Raw genomic sequence first — 20,135 nt, 5'->3', positions numbered from 1 at the left:
TTCACGCCGAAAAATCTCAATAAAAACTACAATAAGTTCAAATGGAAACCTGAAAATATGCTAAATTGTAGATCTGTTCTAAATTATGCTCGAAATTTCTTTCTCAATGAAATTATACGGGAAATTAGGCATTCATTGAAAACCTGGCTCTTTCCAGCTCGTTGATTCACCTCGTTAAATGATAAACGTTCGTTATTTTGGAGTTAGCAATTCAACAAACGAGCTTATCCGCGTTTCTCGCCAAAGCCGATTAAAAAGTAAACGAGAGCATGAAGTAAATTAAAAAAAAAAAAAAAGAATTCAGTATCGATCGCAATGAACAAGTGACACAATGAACCGCGATGAAAATGTCACGGAACGGGCACCAAAAACGCGTATCGACTTTCTCGTTGAAACAGAACGACGAAGGACACCGAACGAGAAAGTATCGCGAATATCCCGCGTCGTGAGAGATCGCGTAATGAAAACACGACGCGCGCCGTTTAGCCGGTGTAGCTTTATAAATCTCATTCATATTTATGCGGTTTTACTGTGATTATTTCGTAAACGCCTCGTGAAATTTCCATCGACGCCGGAAAAAAAAAACACGCCTCTATCTCTAGTCGTTCAATATTTCATCAACTCTTTAACCCGTTAAATGTTTCGTACATCTAATCACTTAAGACACGAGAAATATGTTTTAATAATATTATTATAATAATAATATTGATAATATTATAGGTATCAAATAATGAAAATCCTTATTATTTTACGCGGCCTGAAAAAATTAATCTGGTAGGAGAAACTAAACAATGTAGCTCTTATTAATTTAGTAAAAAGAAAAATGAAAATTGTAAATCTTATATATCAGAAAATTAATCTTTTCAATTTATTTTATAAATTAGTCGATAAATGTCGCACTTTTTCCCTTTTGAAACGTTACTAAAAGGTAGTAAAAGTGCATTAGCCATTAAATAAAATGCTGCTTACATTAATCATAAAAAATTATTATACTGAAGTTGTAATTTTCTCGAGTACTGTATATTCTTCTGACACAGTGCACGCTCTCTGTGTATTCTATGCAAGAAATACACGCCACTGTTGCATGTTTAAGGTTCGATAAAGTGGGAGTGAAAAATGGAAATGTGATAAAATTGAAATAAAAATTTTATATTATCATCTTGCGATATTGGAATACATGGTCGAATATAAGAAACACGTGTCACGTTTTGGACGCATATTATACGCTGAAATATGACTTTTTTAACGTTTTAGGATATTTTTCATCTGTCACGGTTTCCACGCAGTTTAATAATTCACCTTGACGCACAAGAATTTAAAAACTGACGCGATAAAATGTGAAATAGTTCCAACGTAAGATATAATTGTTGAGATAATTTGATGAGAAAAAGCCTATTGGGAACTGTTGAATTACATTAGCTGATAGGAACTGCTATTAAATTTCATATAGTGGATAGAATAATCGTTTCGATGATCGCAACAACTATCAATTTGTTAATAGGAAAACTGACGAGTAGCTCTTATTTCGAAAATTATAAACACTTATCTGATTCGAGGAAATGATGACCGAGGAACTATCGTGCCATATTTTCTGTATTTATCTGCCGATATTCTTTGGAGAAAAGATACTCAATGAAAAAGAAAATGTTGTGAAACAAATTTGTAAAATAAAATTGTATAAATAAATTATCTATAAATTTATAATAGAGCCCCATTCTTCGTTATTTTCGATATCATCTTATCTACCTAACCCAAACGCATACATATAAATCTCTTTTCTGTTTTAAAAATCTTCAGAACTTAATGTAAGTCTACTTGAACAATACTACTACTCCACATCCTAAACCTTTTTTAATTGCATTCTCTATCCCCTGTTAATAAGCCTCGCTACTTGTAAGGTTACAATTTTTCTAAAGAGCCATAAATTTTAATTTCCAACGCGTAAAAATTTCAGTTGAATTCTCTAACTTGGATTAAAAAGCTTCGTTGTACATAAAAAGAAGTATAACTTTCCTAAAGGGTTACAAAGTTTTAATTTTCAACGTTTGAAAACGAGTCTGTTAACTATATGAACACGGTTGAGTTCAACAACGCGAAAGAGAAATTTATGCGTAAAAGTGGATATAAACGCGACCGCGAATGATGCGTTTCTAACAGCGTGATGGTTGCTGCGAAATGAAACGGCGACCCGGAGACGAATTTGTTACGGCGGGACGGATTAATGAGGCGATTATTGGAAGCGACGAATTTCGGTCCCAGTGTAGGCCGGTGATCACACGTCACGGCCAACTATTTTATCGCCGGTGAACCGACGACCGGTGACCGGTGAAACGCCATAATAGTTTCATTAAAACGTTCCACGTCGATGAGTGTGTGGCTTATTATCGGTCTTTACGAGCGGAGAAAAATAGCTTCGAACACGTAGATGATCACACGACGCAGTAAGTATTATGGTCAAGCGTGATGAAGTTCGTTACTTCAAGGTTAGAAGTCAATGACGGATATGAAATTGGATTCTTTGAGTTAGTTATTAGGAAGTAGAATGATTTGTTATTAATAGAGAGGAATATTTTTAAACAGAAGTGGTACAAATACAATTGATCGAAATGGTATCCTTTTAGTTAGCTTTCGAGACGCAGATGAAATCAATGCCAGTGAATGAGATTTTGAAAATACGAATTTGAAAGTTTGAATATTTGAGTATTTAAAAGTTTGAAAAAGTTTAAAAAGTCGAAGGTATGAATATTTAAGAATTTGAATATTTGAATGTTTGAAAATTTTTAAATTTTAGTACGCGAAGAATATTACAATTTTCCGCCGCGCGTAAGACGTCACTTTCAATAAAAAAGTGAATGTCTTGAAAATGTTAATTTGCCATAATGCATTATGGCAAAGACGAATCATGAATACAGAAAAATCATGAATACAAAAAATTATATTTCAATTCCCAACATAATTATCTTTAAATCTCACATAATTATATTTAAACAAGAAAAATTGTGATTTATCCTAAAATTCTACTAAAACACCTTGCAAGCACTTTTAAAATACAGTACTTACCATTTTTCTTTGAGTAGACGCGCAAAATTGCCCTCCACTTTCTCCACCTTTCTTATTTCTCACCTATACCTGAAAAAACACATTACGATTTAATAAAATCCCAACAGAAGGACACAGACATTAACAAATGGCACATTCATAATCCATTTTATAGCTTTCTAACTAAAGAGTTAACTGGTATCGTGGCAGATCTCTCAGACGACAAGCTCTATCTCATTTTTCACCGTTGATCTAAATTTTTACGCTTTTGAAAGGGTTTCTCGATTACCACTTCACCGAAACCGAGAAGCTACTGCGAAGGTGATGCGTCGCAGGGATGTCGATTCGATCGCGGCAAGGAAGGGTTACGAAAATAGGTAGGCCTCTGGCGAAAGAGATGGAAAGAATCTGCCTCGTCCCCGGAGCTGTGATAAGATGCGAAATGGACGCCTGTCTTTCTTCGGAGACTACGAGAACCACGCGAGCGATGCTACGATAAGCCGATCAAAGAACTCAGCCAGGGAGTTGCGGGAAGGTTGATAGTGTATAGTTCCGCGTACGTGAAGGCCGCGATATGGATTTTCACTCGAGACGAAAGAAAAGCATTCTCGTGGCCATAACAATACCGTCGTTCAATTGCTCTCGTTTTTCGACGAACCACTTTCGATGTCACAAGGAAGACGAAAGAATGCTAGCGCTGAAGAGACGAGACTACACGGCGCATAGATCGGACAGAAAGAAAGAGACGTGGGTGGTTGGTAGATGGCACGAACCAAAGGAAGAGGAATATAAGGTGAGCATGCTTTATCTTGGCTGACGTAGGCCAAGAAACGTCGGGTTCAAGCTGTATCGTTATCTTAGCAGCGATAACGATAGAATGGCCATTGCGAGGGTGGCAGCGCTGGGTGCTGCAGCAGCGCGCACGCTTGGTTCCATGTACAGTGGCGCGGTTCGATCCATCATTCACTCGTTCGAGTGCGCATCCCGACGTACAACCTCATGCAACCGCGTATGCACACGCTTCAATGAAAAGAAGCTGAATCAAGTATAACGTTTAGAACCGAATGAACGAAGGAAACTATATCTGCTGGTAAGGACTCTACTACGTAGACAACTACGTTGACGCTAACGATAGGTGAAGCATCGCGTTGGTGTGCATCGTTGTTGCCGATGTTTTAGACGCGTACAGCCAGGTTACTTTACTGACCACCGGCCGTGAGCGCGATGTTTCTCCAGATGAGTCGGATATAGTGGAAGAGCGGCTAGATTTCCCTCAAGCCACTGGCAGGCCGCCTCGTTTATCAAGCGCGTGATGAAGCTGTTGGGTTAGGCGAGGGCCTCGACGAGAGAGAGCCACGGCATAAGCAAACCGCCAGGCTTATCTCAAATCGCAACGTCTTGTTAGACTTCCCTCTCTGTTCCCCCGTTTCCGCTGCTTTCCAACCCCCGTTCATCGAGAGAATCCCGGGCTTGCGTCACCAACCCCCTCGCCACCTTCGCCTTCCGTCTTCGCCCTCTTTTGCCTTCACCGCGCGCGTCCTTTCGTTCCTTGAATTTCTCGCGGCGTGTTCAAAGAATATTTTTCGAGCCGAGGGTCTCTCCTGCCGTGGCATCCACCACCGTACTCTATTTCTTCTTTTTCTCTTCCGAGATGCCAGCTCGCTCGCCGAGACCGTGTCCCGTGCCACCGACAGCGGAAAGAGAAAATAGAACGTGAGTATTCGATAACGAGGCGGCCGGCCCAGTTTCCACTCCTTCCACGGAGGAAAAGCTGTCCGTGTCTACGTAGGCAGAGACGAATTTTTCCGCCGCATTTTCTTGACCTGGTTTCACCGTATAAAGCGGAAGGGATCAGACACGACAAGTTTTCACCGGTTCTGTCGGTATGCTCTGCGCAAAGTCCGGCTATTTCGTTTCCTCTTTCCTTTTCTTATTCCTTTTGCTAACTTTTTTCCCTCCTTCTTTCTTTCTTCTTTTTATTCGCCGACTTCGTTCTATTCGTACTTTCCTTCCTCTTCCTTCGTTAGGTATTTTGCGCGCGTTCGTCGCTGCACATTTGCAACCTTGTTACAGTGAAAAATCCTGGATCTCTGTATTTGTACCTGTGTGAAGTATTCTTGGAATACAATTATGGTAGCTAATTGTGAGATATTCTAACTCGTGTATGAAACTTTTATGAGCTTCGTATACGTTACAAAATGTAATCAACTGTGACAAGGATGTAATAAAGAACCATGTGACTTGTTGACGTTGCTAAGGGTTAATCCAATGAGGCGTTATACCAGACTTCGGATGACGTTATGAAGAGGGTCAGATAACAGTCGTAATTAGAAAAAGTCAACAATAATATCTTTGATAAATGACCAAGAAGATTATTCATAATGTCTGACAGGAAAGAAAGATCAGTTCTCAAACATTCATCCGTATTCGAAGGTATAAATAGAGATATCTTATTGAAATAATGAATGGAAATATTTTAAACTCGTGACATTTATATCCTTACATTATATAACAAACGTCGTACGTTAAATGTTAGTTTTGCTATCTCGACTACCCGGTTAAATCAAAAAGAAATAAAATATTTTCGCAAGTGATCAACAATTTACCAAAGCCGAGGAACTGGTCGTAGAACGACCTAGTTTGCACGATTTAATATGCGAAACATAAGTTACGAACTCGCGAGGATAATACTAAATTTCCCCTAAAATGTTTGCACATCATCATCTCTTTGACGTGCAACGTATGTAGCGCAGGCTTGCGCGATATCATTTCGTTCCTCCAGGTTCAAACGCAGACAGATCGCGCTAAGAATTATTAAAAACTAGCCACTTTAACATTCATCGCGATAACTGTGTGTATGCGTCAGCTTTCGCGCATCGTTCCGAGCCGCTTATCGATTTCACTGGATTTTCCTATGCAAACAGTCACACACAAGAAAATGCTACAACGATCGAACGCACTCTGTTGTGTAATTGGCTTTGCTGAATGTTAGAGATTTATATTCCGAATTGCATGCGCTCGATGAAGCTCGTTGACGCATCAAAACGTATGGTGTAAGTACGATTCTACTGTTGTTTTTGACATTTGATCGCAAAGGTTTGAGCTTTAAAACACTAACACAAAAATGATATTACTATTTTTACGCGACTGTTCTTTTAATCGAAAGGAAAAATTAAAAACGCTCGGATTTATTTATGAATCGGAATTCATTTTGATCAACATAGTTTCGACTACGGTAAATAGGGGTTGCTTTTATCTGTTCTTACATTACCAGTGTTTCATCTCTGCTCTTTCCGTTTTTTCTGACGAGATGGAAATTTACAAAAATGATATATAATGGTAAAAGTTTGGAGCTAAATTTTCGATAATTTATGGTGATACAAACTTCTCAAAATTAAACATAATACCAAATATTATGGACGATAATGTGTTATATATTTTCTAAATAGGAATCTAGTAACTTCTGTTTGCAACAAAAGTGATAATAAAGTGAGTTCTGAACTTCTCAAAAAGATATATTTATCACCTCATTTCAACAGATTCACGAAGTGATCTATATAAAGGATAAGTGATTTTTGAAATTATGAACAGAATAGATATAGAAGTCTCCAAGCAATTGATATATCGCAAAGGGACGACAATGGCAGACGCTATTTGAGACGACTTGAAGTCGTGAACCAGGATTTCTAGCATTGTGTGTATCTAAGATTTATACAGGGAGGCATCAAAAATTGAGAAAATCCAATTCTGACAATTTTCATTGAAATTTTCAGTATTTTACCAACGTTTGGCACCCGAGATATTTCCAGAGGGAGGAACAGAGGTTACAATCTTGTATTAATTTTTAAGGGAAGAACATTTTGAGTTCTGCTCTCAGAAAAATGCTGGCCCTGAATTTAGAAACTGCACACGAAGTTTGTCGCTTGAAATCATTTCACTTGCGAATTTGACGGTTTGTACACTATAACATTCGAAATATTTGCTTTTCATCAATTTTATGGAAGTTTTGTGTTTGTCAATTTACGGGAAAGTTTGTACTGCACACAAGGATTTGCTTGTAGTTACATATGTAGAAGCCATTCGTTTTAATTCTACCGTAGCTTTCTAAACTCTATCGACGTCATTATGATCCTTTATCTAAGTGAGAAGCATGTGAAGTAATATTAATAAATCATCACGCCTTCCTAAAATAAAAAAATTCTTAGTTATATTCAACATAGTGTAAAACTATGTTGTGTATGATTACTTGATACGAGTTCTTGGCACGAATAGACTGTACTACTATAATTACTACTATAATAATAGATTGTACAATTATTTCACCTTTAAAGTATAATAATTCGCATAGTAATACAACAAATCTTGATCTCAAATCAATTACGTTCAGAAATTTAAAACACAGAAGAACCTCTATCTTAATAGTTAAAAAAATAAGAACAGAAAATATCCTCTAGATTTATCTTTCAACCAGCTCACAGAAATTCGAAGAAATAACACTTGTCCAATCCCACATCGCAAAACCGAAAAGCCGAAAGAACACTAAAACTCACTCGTTGACGAGATATACCATTCCACTCTACAAGTAGAACGCACTATCCTAAACCGCGACTTTATGTAGTTACCCTCGTCGCGGAATTCCTTAATCGGGAATTCCATTGGTTCGACAACGGAATTGGACAATTAAATGCCGCGAGGACGTTTTGGTTTCCTGGACGGTCGAGTGCGCGATAATAACCATTTGCGACTCGATGATCTAGCCGATTTAATTTCACGAAGAACCTCCCACTGGAACGCTGGTTACTACCAGAACACGTTCGAGTTTTTAAAAGAAGAAAGAAAAAGTTAAAAAGAGGAAGAAAAAAGAATGCAGTAGAAGGCTCCTCTTCGAGAACACCTCGTGCCCGGTTTCTCTGTTATGCTAGTACGACCGAGTTTTATTCGCTCTTTTTTTACTCCGGCGCGCTTTCATATTCGCACGTGCTCCTTATTTTCCACGCGTTATACGACCGTGTTCACGACTTTCTTCGCCCTTTTCTTGTCCGCGCGCACGCTTTAACGGAATGAATTAGGCGGAAGGAACAACGTAACGGCTTGGCCTCTCTTTTCTCGCGAGCACAAAGGAACACTGCCATTTCGCGGTGTACCGATCCACGGTTTTCGAAGGATCGAGAGAAAAGGGGGAAGCATTCCGAATTCCCCGAAGGATAACGCCGGCCATACCGTTGCCAGAACCTCTTTTCGAGACGCGAACGAGAAAATTCTTGCCGGTCCTTTTAGAACTTCCAAAATTGCTTCCAGCTCGACGCTCCGGGAACGAGAATACGCCTCGGGATACCTTTCGCGTGCGGTAATTTAAACGGGGATAAATGAAATGTAATGCACTCTTTCCACGACGTTTCTGCGGGAACAAATAGAATTTACATAACCCTCCTGCGGATGCTTGTGTACCAGAAGTAACAAATTGAATTATACCTTTTTGGATCTCTTCTTTTCGCCTCTTTTCAGTATTTGAAGAAAATGTACATTTCTTGCTTTGTACGGTTCCACGATTGTTGAGTACGTTTTGAATGCCACGTAATATTCTGTTGTAATCAAGATCGTTATTCTTATTACGGAATATATCTTCATGTAGCTTTCTGTGATTTAAGCTTCGAAGAGTTTAGTATAATTGAAAACTTCAGAGGAAAGAAGTCAGTTTCTTGTGCTATTACAAAATTATATAACGTAGAATTAATTCGTCTCGTTACTGTCGTACTTACTTGATACAAGTTCTCTGTTAATAATTTTCACCACAAATTTTATTTCGTTGTTCTGTATTGAATTTACTTTCTCATCTATCGGATCATCTCGAGAAAAATGTTGTGTTTGAAGTATTACAATTTCCATGAAACTAAAAGCAATTTTTAAACTTTATATTCATGAAGTATCGAATATTTAACGACTTCAAACATTTTAATAGCGATCCTTGCGAAAGTAATTTCTGTTACTCGATCAACTTCGCAAACCCTACGAGTTATTTATCCAATTCCTTTTCACTCGATTCAAGCCGGTATTCCGTCCAGCGCAATAATAATCCTTTCCACGGCGCGTTAACGTGTAAACACCGACTTGTAAGTTCGTTAAGGCGAGTTAATTAAGCCGGTTAACGGCAATCTTTGGTGAGAACGGGCGTGATTTTAAACTACCCGCGGTCGATCGATGGGAACGCGACACAGACTCGTGCTTTCGTCGCGAAATTTTCATTCATTGTGGTCGAATCGTGGTCATCGTGAACACGAATCTGAAAAAGAAACTAGATCTTTTACTATCATTGATCTGTAAAAATGAGGTAAGACAGGATTATTCGAGTCAGAAGGATATTTGAGACAAGCAAGGTAATTTGCCTTGTAATTTAATTTTGCGTTCTAATTTTGCACGAAAGAAAATATATATTAATATACGATCATGATATCGTTATCATTACCGATAAGAGAGATTCCTACATCATATTATGAATTACGAAACATAATCGCTGGATTTTTCACTGAAGGTTTCGTTTTGTTTTCTTTTTCTTTTCTGATGCAAGCGAGAATTCTTCTCGAACGTTATGAAGGTATCACGGAAAAAAAGAGTGAAAGAGAGTGAGAAGCTTCCTAATCTCGAACACCTGCGCCCTTCATAACTTCCTTATCCGATCAGTTCTCGATAATCCAGGAAAATGAAAACACGAACGTCCGACGTCGAGGAAGAGAAGCGGAAGAGAAAAATGAGAAACACTCTTTTCGAGGCGGCGAGCACGGAATTTATGAACTGAAGCTGGCATTGTAAATCTTAAAAGCATTGAACGTTCGTAACATGTTGCATGAAAATTAATCTCACGTCGAGAGCGATCGGTGAAGGAGGAATCGATACATCCTTTCGGTTCTGAGTAAGACTGTTTCGTTTCCCCTGGACTACCTTTCGTTTAACGTATTGTTTCGAAGATACTTGTCATAAATATTACTCAAATAGAGAATAATATTACTACTTGAAGATCAATTAATTATTTCTAAACAATATCAACGACACAATCAATCTTTATACCTACAGGAAAAAATGTAAAAACCGATATATACATTGGAGTTCACTGATTGAAAGTCAAAGATTGTTTTGTACATACCTATAAGAAGTTCTAGTCAGATCGTTCAACAATACCACTTTCCAAGTTCTCAAAACTCTTCAACAAAAAATCTCGAATAATTTTCCCAAACAATCATATTCACATCCTCGGAACAAATAACAAGACCGCCAAAAGCAATCTTCTAACATTCACACACCGCGAACACGAAACGACTTATTATTAATAAACACGTCCCACCCATGTCACTTCAACTTATCTTCAGCTGCACTAAGAATTCTTTCACTAGTGCAAAAAAAGTGAATGGCCATCGGTGAACTCCCAGGTACCACACATAGCGCTTAGTGATTTCTCCAAGATGGCGCTTTGCGTTTCAAGTAGCCAGCTCTTTTTGCTCGGTTGAAAGAAAACGGCAAACCAGCGTTCCATGGCAGAAATTTAATTAGCACCAATCCCAGTATCCCGCGGTTCGTTTCGTCTTGCCGGTCCACGGAATATGAAAGAACCGGAGACTATTGTCATTTCGAAGCTGCGTTGCCATCAGGCGAGCTAGAACGAAGAACAAGACAGGAAGGAAAGAAAAGGAGGAAGAGCAACGGCACGAAACCAAGAGGAACTCCGTGCGCCGTTAAAGTAATATAAACGAGAGGATTATCGGCCAAGCTCCCTCCGTTTCTTCTTTCGCGAGCGTTAAATGCACACTTTTTCTATCCTACTCCAGCCACTCATCCCTCTTCCATTCCCTAGCTTATCTGGTCGAGCTTCTCCCTTCCAACTTTTCTAACGTTACTTTCTTCTCCTAACCCCGGCGATCCTCGTTCCTTTGCGTTTCGTCCCGCTCGAATCAGAGTGCGGTTCGCAAGGTCTCTCTTTTCCTTTCGCGTTCTTGGAGATGTGAAATAGCAAAAATTCCGAGTGAACAAGGATTACTCGATATGCGGCGCGATAACAGATACGCGTACTCTCGGTTAGCTACCAAAAAGTTGCAGCGCAACGGTTTCTTGCGCGGTTTATTGTCGACGTTGCGCGACATTTGCACGATGTACTTGCAACACTTGTGAAAGGATCGCTTTAAATAGATGTTATATGTACAAGGAATAATTGTAATATTTAACTAGTCCTTTAAGGATATCAAACGTTTCGTTCCTAAGTAACACGCAACGTATGATAATGATGTTTCATTAACTTTAAATTAGGGTGATCTTCATAATTTTTTGTAATTTTTTACTTAAATATCCCAGAACTTTGCAAGAAAGTTAACATAGTTCAACCTCAGAATAGCGGGTAATTAATAATAATCAAGTTGATTATAGTTTACAATTTTTCTAAATTCATTCATTTCAAATATTACTTCTACATAAATTATACACTCAAGTACGTCGAGTTAGACTCATTATAAACTTGATCAACTTTTCCTAACAAGTCTTCTTGGAAACCTTCTTGGTCTCTTTTTGCGACGTGGAGGAGCTTTCTTCCTGGCTCTCCCGATTTCTTATAAATTATCTCGTTAAAGACTTCCGGTTTGTTATGCGTCGTACATCTTGTAAAAAATTTATCTCTACTGATGCGTCGTTGCTGATAAGGATGTAGAACGAATCGCAAATAGCGTTAAATATGAAATATATGCATGTCTCCAGCCTCATTTATTATATACATGTGCAGCCAAAAAGAGGATTTTCAACATTTAAATTTTAGTTCAATTTTAAACTGAATTCTTTTTTCATTGCTCTCGTTTTGGAACATAAATGTTCTAATCTTAAGACTCTATATATATATACGTCCCTGTTTGAAGAAACGTCGATATGTGAAATCCTCTGACATTTGACGTCTGACTGGATTTACGATTCGCCTTAAATTTCTTTCAGCCACGTCACGTATAAGCAACCTGCGAGACAATCATCTGACGACTAAAAAATCCTTATACAAACTTAGAACCAGTCCGCTTTCCGTGTATCTCAAACATAACATGCATCGAGGGCATTCATATTTTTCCGGGGACGTGATAACTCACTTTAGGATCGTGTCGTTTTTAAATTCATTTGGTTCCCCGTGGACAGCCACGATCGACATCTCTACGTGAAACATCGTTTCAATATCTTTAAAAGCGTCCAGGATCCAGGGACGCCCTAAATTTCCATTTGTTTTTCATTATCACGCTCATTCTACGTTGAAAATTCCGGTTCCCGGCAATAATCGAATTATCGCTTTTTCGCCAGCCATTTGCGACCTCGAATGTTAATCGAATCTCCACTCTCGAGCTTCTGTCGCGTGGCCTGAAGAAAATCGATGGGAAATATAGGAAGTTCGATGAAAGGTTGGGAAAACGACCAAACGAACCAGGAAGGAGAGATGAAGGACGGGAGGAGAGGGAGGGAGAGAAAGAGAGAAAGGGAAGAAGGTGAAAAAATAAAAAATCGCACACATTAACCGAAACTTAGGGTAACCTAATTTGATTTGCCAAGGGTTTTTGTTGCTCGTAAAATCGTACGGCAGAGTTTCGTGATCCATTGGCACTTAATTTCCGGCAATCGGTAGCTCGATTCGGTCTTTAACTTCCTGTATTTGTCGAGCTTTCAGCAGCCATTTTCTATCGCTTGAATACGCTGCCGCGAAGCGAAAATAGGATTTGCATTCTAGCTGGACGCGTCACGGCGGAACGCGTCAGTTGATTTTGCGGTCTGATATGTGATCCATCGGTAAGGGACATAGTCACGCTTTTGCTCTCTGTTTCTCTTTTCACTATTTCACTCTCGCTATCATGCATACACGGGATTTATATCTATCCTACTGGATAACAAAACTCCATCAAAATTATCAAAGTTATAAGTAATTCTAAGTTAAATGATTATCTCATTCGATATAAAATTGTGAAATTGTTAGCAAAATTGTTAATATTTTATAGAATAACTAACAACTTTTAACCCTCCACATAAGATCGAATAACTTTCAATGTTGCATATGTAATTCACATTATAGACTTGTAAGGTCTGAATCGAACATATAAATCGAATCTTTTATGCAATTCTTATCAAATCTCCCTTTGAATGCCACATATAACCTGTAAAAGGCTTTTATACAATCACACGCAACTTATTTCCAACACAGCGATGCCAATAGGAAACATTTAATTATTCGAAATATAACGTGCAAAAGTTTAATTTCCAAATAACTCCTTTTAATTCCGTTTTATTTGACCGCTATCGCAAACGTTTGTCGCGAGGTACACTACACACCACTGGCAGTTGAGAGCTTTTGTAGGAGATTTTCTCTCAAGCGAACCGTGGAAAACGTCGAATATCGCGCGGCCCTTGGAATTACTCAATTCACGAGAATTACTGGCCGTCGTTGAACGAACTGTTAACGCACTAGTAGCTTTAAACGCGATAAATTGAACTGGCAATGTAGAAGAAAATTCTCACGATCCTTTTCCTCTTCTCTGTTTACGAGGTTCAAGTGTACACATTGTTCGTTCTGTTCGGAAAGGGAAAGCGACACTCGCTCGGCCCGCTGTTAGTCTAAATCTTGAGGAAATGGCACTTGATCCTTACCCTTCTTTGCAATACACGAGCGCGAAGGGCCTCCTCTCCGAGTGCATTCGTCGATACTTCCGATAGATATGGATGCAGTGTTTATCCGCCTGATCGGAACCAGTTCTCTCCCTATCGTACAATTGTGTACGTAATCCAATTGAAAATAGCGATACATTTTCTCGAGCAGACAAACGGAAAAACGGGGAAAGGGACTCGAACCGATGCAAATGTAAATAGTAATCGACGATTAAAGGGTCGTGCAACATCTTGAAAGATTCCAAGATGTGTCGCTACATTCCTTTTTTTTATTAATTCTTATATCGAATTAATTGTGCCTCATTTTTATGATGCGTCGAAACTTCGTTATAATTTTTGATACAGTTTATATTTAATACACTAGAATTTTATATAAATATTGAATTTTAATCGGATACTAATTGTACTGCGAGTAATAAAATTGTGCAATATTGAAGCTATTATATTTAATTTTTATGGCACATTATAACATATCTAATGTATGTTTTGGTATATGGTTTGGTAAATATAAAATAACTTCTGTTTTATTATGTCACATGTTTTATCTTTATTTCGAATTGAATTATTTGTACTTTCTGATTATTAATTTCGATATGTATTCATTATTTTTCGTTGTTTCATCACTATCTTTCAATTATTGATTTATTAATTTGTAAATACGGGAAAAGCTGTTCTTACAGAGTTGCGATTAATAATAAATAGCTTTAGTAGATTATTGTGTACCGGTACGATATTTTATGGCTGATTTTTAAATGCGCCATAAATTCTTATTCAAAGCGCGGTCTCGATCAACTATGCGGTGAACAAGCAGTGTCATGCAAATAGGAAATATTTTCCTTTTACGCGTTTTATTAGCGTGATCGTTTATTCTCTTTTTCACGTCTAGTCTGAGCATTCTGTATCATTTTACTAGTAACGAGCAGTCACGAAGTACGGTACAATGGAAATCCTGCATTAATTAATTAATTCAGAAATTTGTAATTAAAAGCAATGAGAAATGATGGAATTGAAGGGAGATCGAAAGCAGCCATCGTATTTTATCGTTTTGCGCAATGTTATAGCGTGCATCATAAAACTCGTAACTACGTTTCGACGAACTAATTTTCGACGTACAAAACATCCGTATCTATAAACATATCACCACATGAATAAACACTTTGTCATTTGCAATTTACGAAAGATATTTCAAAATAAATTCTTTTTTTTTTTTAATTTAATTTTTAAGGCTGCGTCATTAGTTTCACTGACATTAAGCTATGTACACATCAGATTAAATTAAACGATTTAACATATTTCAAGATGAATTTAAAGACGTTCCAACTTGCTTTAACATTTTTAATCACTTCTTTGAGGTTGCTAGTAATTTTGTTTCCCTCGCGTTAGCATCTGCAGTAGAATAGGATGATGTTTACTATGCAGGTCTGTTTTGATAATGAACTTAGCTTTAACAGGAGTGGAAATAAAAATTTTCTAGTACTTTATTAATCCAATCTCGTCTCAATCCTTGCGCTACTCTTCGCGTATACAAATTACTATATCTCTAAATATTCTACGAAGACGAAAAAGTCCAAAGAAAAATTCTTTTCTCTATATTTAACCCAAATTGTCCCAACCAAACTTCACTATCCTGCAACCTCGCGAAATTGTATTTTAAGTTCATAAACTAATAAATTCAACATCCCCCTGCACTTCGAACAACGATGCGAAACGCTGTTTGGGATGAAGCAATGACAATATCAGTTGCGCGTTCGAACAATATGCAAATTTCACATCCGATGGAATCGCGTTTTCTTCGGAAGGTTATTGGTCAAATCCGCGAATTGACAACGCTCGATGGGTTTATAGGTTAGCTGTTCGCGAGTTACAACGGCGCTTATCTGACCATCCAAATAGACGTAAAATATCCGTGAGTAGGATTGATCCGCAATGAGAGTCATCGCAACCTGACGCGTGGATTTAATTATACTGGAACTGCGAGCCCATCAATATATCAGAGTTCTATCTCTGGTGCGCGCGTCAGAATTCCAAGTGACTATAACATACGACACGACTTTGCAGAGCTTTGATTATTAGCCGATGGCTGTCTGTGTAATGTAATGAGAGGATTAATTGAGTTGTGTAATGCAATAACAGAATTAAAATTTTTGTATTAATATATTAATTAGTATGGTACAGGTCAAATCGTTGATAGATGTAAAGACATTAATATAAGATATTTTTTTGAAAGATTTTTTATTTGTCTCGTTAGAGTGTTACTTTTGTCACCAGATGTCTGTGACATCTTTAGAATACATACTTAACCAGTTGCTAATGAACTTTTTGCAAGTTAATTGTTTGTTTATCGCTTGTGTTACAGAGAAGAATCCCCTGTACCTTTAGTGCATCTTAAATTTGTTTAAAAGACGAATTTAGAAATTAGACTTAGAATCTAGAATTTATTTCGAAGGTTTGGAACGATCGTCAGGCAAAGAGCTACGTTTATTCGGAATAATGACCATAAAGATTCTAAAAGATGTTACCACAAACAGCAAACGATATTGTGCAGTGCACTAATATTAGAACGCAAACATAACACATTTTATCTTCGCAAAATTGTCATAAATTCTCAGCAACGAAAATCCACAGGTTCTCGTTCTATCGAATAGGATATCCATCAAGCTGTTCAATGAACAGCCGACGAGTTTCGATAGCTTTTGTTCTTTGTTTCGATTCTATAGTGGTTTCAGGAATTTGTATTTTTCATAGATTCATTAAGATGTTCCGGTGATTTAACCTGATACACGAAGAGCTATCATCTGTCGCGTTTCAATTTCCGCTGGAAATTCGGAATCTCCGTTGCGTTTCGAGATTTCATTTCTGTTTGAGAGAAGATAAACTAACATCGTAGATACATGGAATTGGAAGTCCCAGATTTGAAGTGGAATCAGTTTTATTTAATTATTACTGAAATTGGTTTTGGTACATGCTATAGCTTCAATAATAAATGTTCGTAGAGTAATACGCGGTTTTGAGTTTCCGGATTGCAGATGGTTTAAAAGAGTTGAACTTCCGATTTAGTAAAACCATCTTAGGCGGATTTACTTTAGGGGATACAGGTGTACCATATGGTCGCTGTAAACCCGCTTACTGGATTCTTACCAGCTAATGCTTAGATCTGTGTGGTCCTTAAGGCTGCGTGACCTCCAAGGAGATTCTGTGTCTTACTACACAGTAGCCAAAAAATAAAATCCTAGCTTGCAGATTTAAATAAGACGAGGAGTAATTGGCAAGTGTAATTTTGTATCATATTTTATGTACAAGTAATATGTGAAAGAAAATATTTTCTGTATTAATACAGTTATGTGTAAGATATTTTCGAAACTACAAGGTGTAAAATCATTTTCCTGTTCACATTTAATATAATTCTGTGCAAATCTGTGTGCTAATGTTTGAAAAATTAATGAACATATTTAGCTTCGGATTTCGCAACCTCTTTTTCCGGCATTCTATCTTCGCCGTCTAATGTTTTTGTAGCTTTATCGTATTTCATTACTTAGCATACATTTTCATTCGTTTCACGCTCCTGGGACCATTCACTCCGAAAATGCAACGAGTCACAATCTAAATTTAAATTTTCGAAAATTCTATTTTTGTCGATACGTTTAACCGAATGTGTATTATTTCATGCAAAAGAAAAAAAATTTAAATATTTCTTTTCAAAAATATAACGTGTTCTACGTATTATCCGCGGGTAAAGTGTCTCGTGAATTGCTTTCTACTTGAATCTATGGACATCGTATCTCGCGTTTTAATGAAAGAACACACGAGATATCCCAAGCAAAGCGTCGCATAGAGCGGACATAAGAGGATGCAAGAACACTGCAAATAAATTACATACAAGAACATTGTATCGCGAAATATCTCTCCATAGGGTTTAACAAAATACACCTATGCAAAGAACACAGGCTTCTGACGTCAAACCTCGTAATTCATCTGCATTCCAATCTCGTATGTACACATCTTTTAACCCTTTCACATTGTGATTCTTACAAAGGACATACTCAGCTAGATGCTGTTACTCGTTAATCCTCTATATACTACTTCCTCAAGCCCGTTTACGATGATTAATATCTATGTTTGGAAGGGAAGACTTTCCACGAAAACATTTCCATTAAACGAATCCGCTCCGAGAAAAAGAAGGTGAACGAAGACACATGGCTTTCGATTCTTTTCCCAAACATTGGTCGCTGACGTGTCTCCTATCGGTGTACACAGTCAGAGGGGCTTAGAACTGGCAAGCGTGGCACGCAAACACTTGAAAATCTGCCAAAACACCACAAGCACGATTTAATCACGCCGCGCCGTATGTCTGCCGGAATGCTTGGTAAGCTGGCGCGCTTTCGAAGGATCTGCCAGAGTCGAATTGTTTATTTCCTACATAATTTAACGCAACCTCGAGGAGAGTCGTAGGAAGTAGCGTGGAAAGATCGCTCACGCGCGTGCGACATCGTGTTGGAGCAAAGACACGACGAGAGGGTAGCATGGAGCCAGAGCCAAGGTACGAGGAATTCGTTTCGTCGCCTGAGTTGCACCGTTGGCCAGAAAAAATGTACATGGACTGGGAGGAGGGTGACGGGGGTCTTTGCTTGGCCAGTAATTACGAAAAGCGACAGAACAGAATTTGTATGCACGCACGCGCATCGACCGCCTCTATTTGGCATTCCGCGCCATCGCGTATTTATGCGAGCCTTGAAGCGTTAAAGTGAATTGAAAATTTCACCGGGCCACCCTCTGCTACGCCGGCGAACGTGGTTTCCAACTTCCGTCGTTGCGGATTCCGCGCTCTTTCCTTCGTTCCGCTGTTCCCGCATACAAGCGCACATTTAATCGACCCTGTTGCTCCGCGGCCTATCCTGTTCTCTGAAACGATTCATAGTTAAATTTTTCCGAGAACCGAATTTGCTTTCAATATCGAAGTGGAATATGTTTTCGAACGCGAGCCTAATGAAATGTTGAATGAAAATTATATTTCGATGGCGAAATATAGGTTCGCAGAATCTTGTTAACGCTCGTGTTATTATAATGAATGGTTCGTATAACTGGATGAAATTAGATCACTTTTGTGGATAATTTTTTGACTAAATTTTTTACTAAATTCGTTCGAAGATTGAGTTAAACAATGTTTTTATTATATGTGGATGTGTTCAATACCTTCAAGATATCCTAAAGATAAATTTTAGACATTTATTCGTCGTATCAGTGAATGTCTCTTTAAAATCTGAATTCACATCTTTCGTGACTCGACTGAATGACTAATTAGTTACCATACTTATCTACATTATTTCTATTCCTATTTTGATGCCATTGTACAGTTGCATGCAAATGCGTAATTGAGGATTGAATTAAGGAACGTGCGTTTATTGGAAATGGCTGAGCCTCTGAACCAGCTTGGGAGTTCGCAAACAAGTGACCCTATTTTGTGAATGGTTTCAACAGTGGTTAGTCGTAATTAGTAGGTCAGAAGGTGGTCATGTATTTCAGAATTTGTGTTAATCGAACCGATCTGTTTCGTGTACGAATGAAACGTGATTACTGAATGAAATACGTTACAACTCTTGGAATCGGTGAGTGTAGTCAAGATTCGTTGACCTTTCCACTTAACCCAAAGAGTTAATTAAAGTTCAGGTTCGACACGTTTGTTAGCGATCAAATGTTGAGAAGGTCATAGATGATAATGGCGTTCGATGGCGTTTTATGCGCCTCAACGAGTCTTTACTAATCAGTAAAAAAATCTTTCAATATCGATCGACTCAGAGGAGGAGATATACGTAGTTTATAATTTCAAGAATCGATCGTAATTAAGAAACAAAATCACGAATAACCAATTTAATAACTTCTTATATTCAACTTTTGCGCTTGATACCGGCGAGCACGTAATAAACCACGGAGTTATCTTCCGAGAGCCATATAAATTCATAAATAATTTTACGCAAGTGGAAAGGTACGGTCCAGGAGGAAGCGTTGCTGTTTTATCTGGGGTCGCATCTGCAAGGAGCAACGTTGCGTCGCGAAATCGAAGGGGAATACGAAATTAGTTCGGTATTTTACGTTTATATGCTGCGAAACAGAGCGCAAAAAGCGCAACTGCTGCGTTTTCCGCAGTGCCGATTCAGATTCAAGGAATCGTCTACCATAATTTAGCTGGTGCACTTCCACGTTTGCTTAACCAGCGATTGTACGATTACAGGGGTACAAAAGGGAAGAAGCAGAGTAGAGAACGAAAGGAGGCAGAAGGAATGGTAGCAACCACTACGGAGTAATAGAGTTAGAGAAATAGGAGCACGCGCTGACGAAATTTGCCATTTCTATTTCTTTGTCTGGTTTCTATCTATACGGGGTGTAGCAGGGTATAACAATCAAACTTTGTCAACGTTTTTTATGTATAGAGCAAAAGA

At 38.2% G+C, this 20,135-nt stretch overlaps 1 protein-coding gene across 4 annotated transcripts in view; it reads right to left on the bottom strand.

The window, feature by feature from the left end:
• Nucleotides 1-18,538, bottom strand: part of LOC122568583 — a 214,563-nt gene extending 196,025 nt beyond the window's left edge. For 2 of the 4 annotated variants that reach the window (XM_043728484.1, XM_043728486.1), the window contains exons 1-2: nucleotides 18,461-18,538; nucleotides 3,061-3,129 (exon numbers count right to left, since the gene is read on the bottom strand). The gene's annotated coding sequence lies outside the window, so the exon portion shown is untranslated. The remainder of the gene's footprint in view (nucleotides 1-3,060; nucleotides 3,130-18,460) is intronic. The other 2 variants (XM_043728481.1, XM_043728483.1) reach the window with 2 other exon arrangements.
• Nucleotides 18,539-20,135: the final 1,597 nt, after the last annotated feature.

The sequence above is a fragment of the Bombus pyrosoma genome, linkage group LG6 (genome assembly GCF_014825855.1).
Source record: "Bombus pyrosoma isolate SC7728 linkage group LG6, ASM1482585v1, whole genome shotgun sequence".
NCBI classification, from domain to species: Eukaryota; Metazoa; Arthropoda; class Insecta; order Hymenoptera; family Apidae; genus Bombus; species Bombus pyrosoma.
Note: the sequence above shows the minus strand (reverse complement) of the source record. Positions and strands in the feature narration are given on the sequence as shown.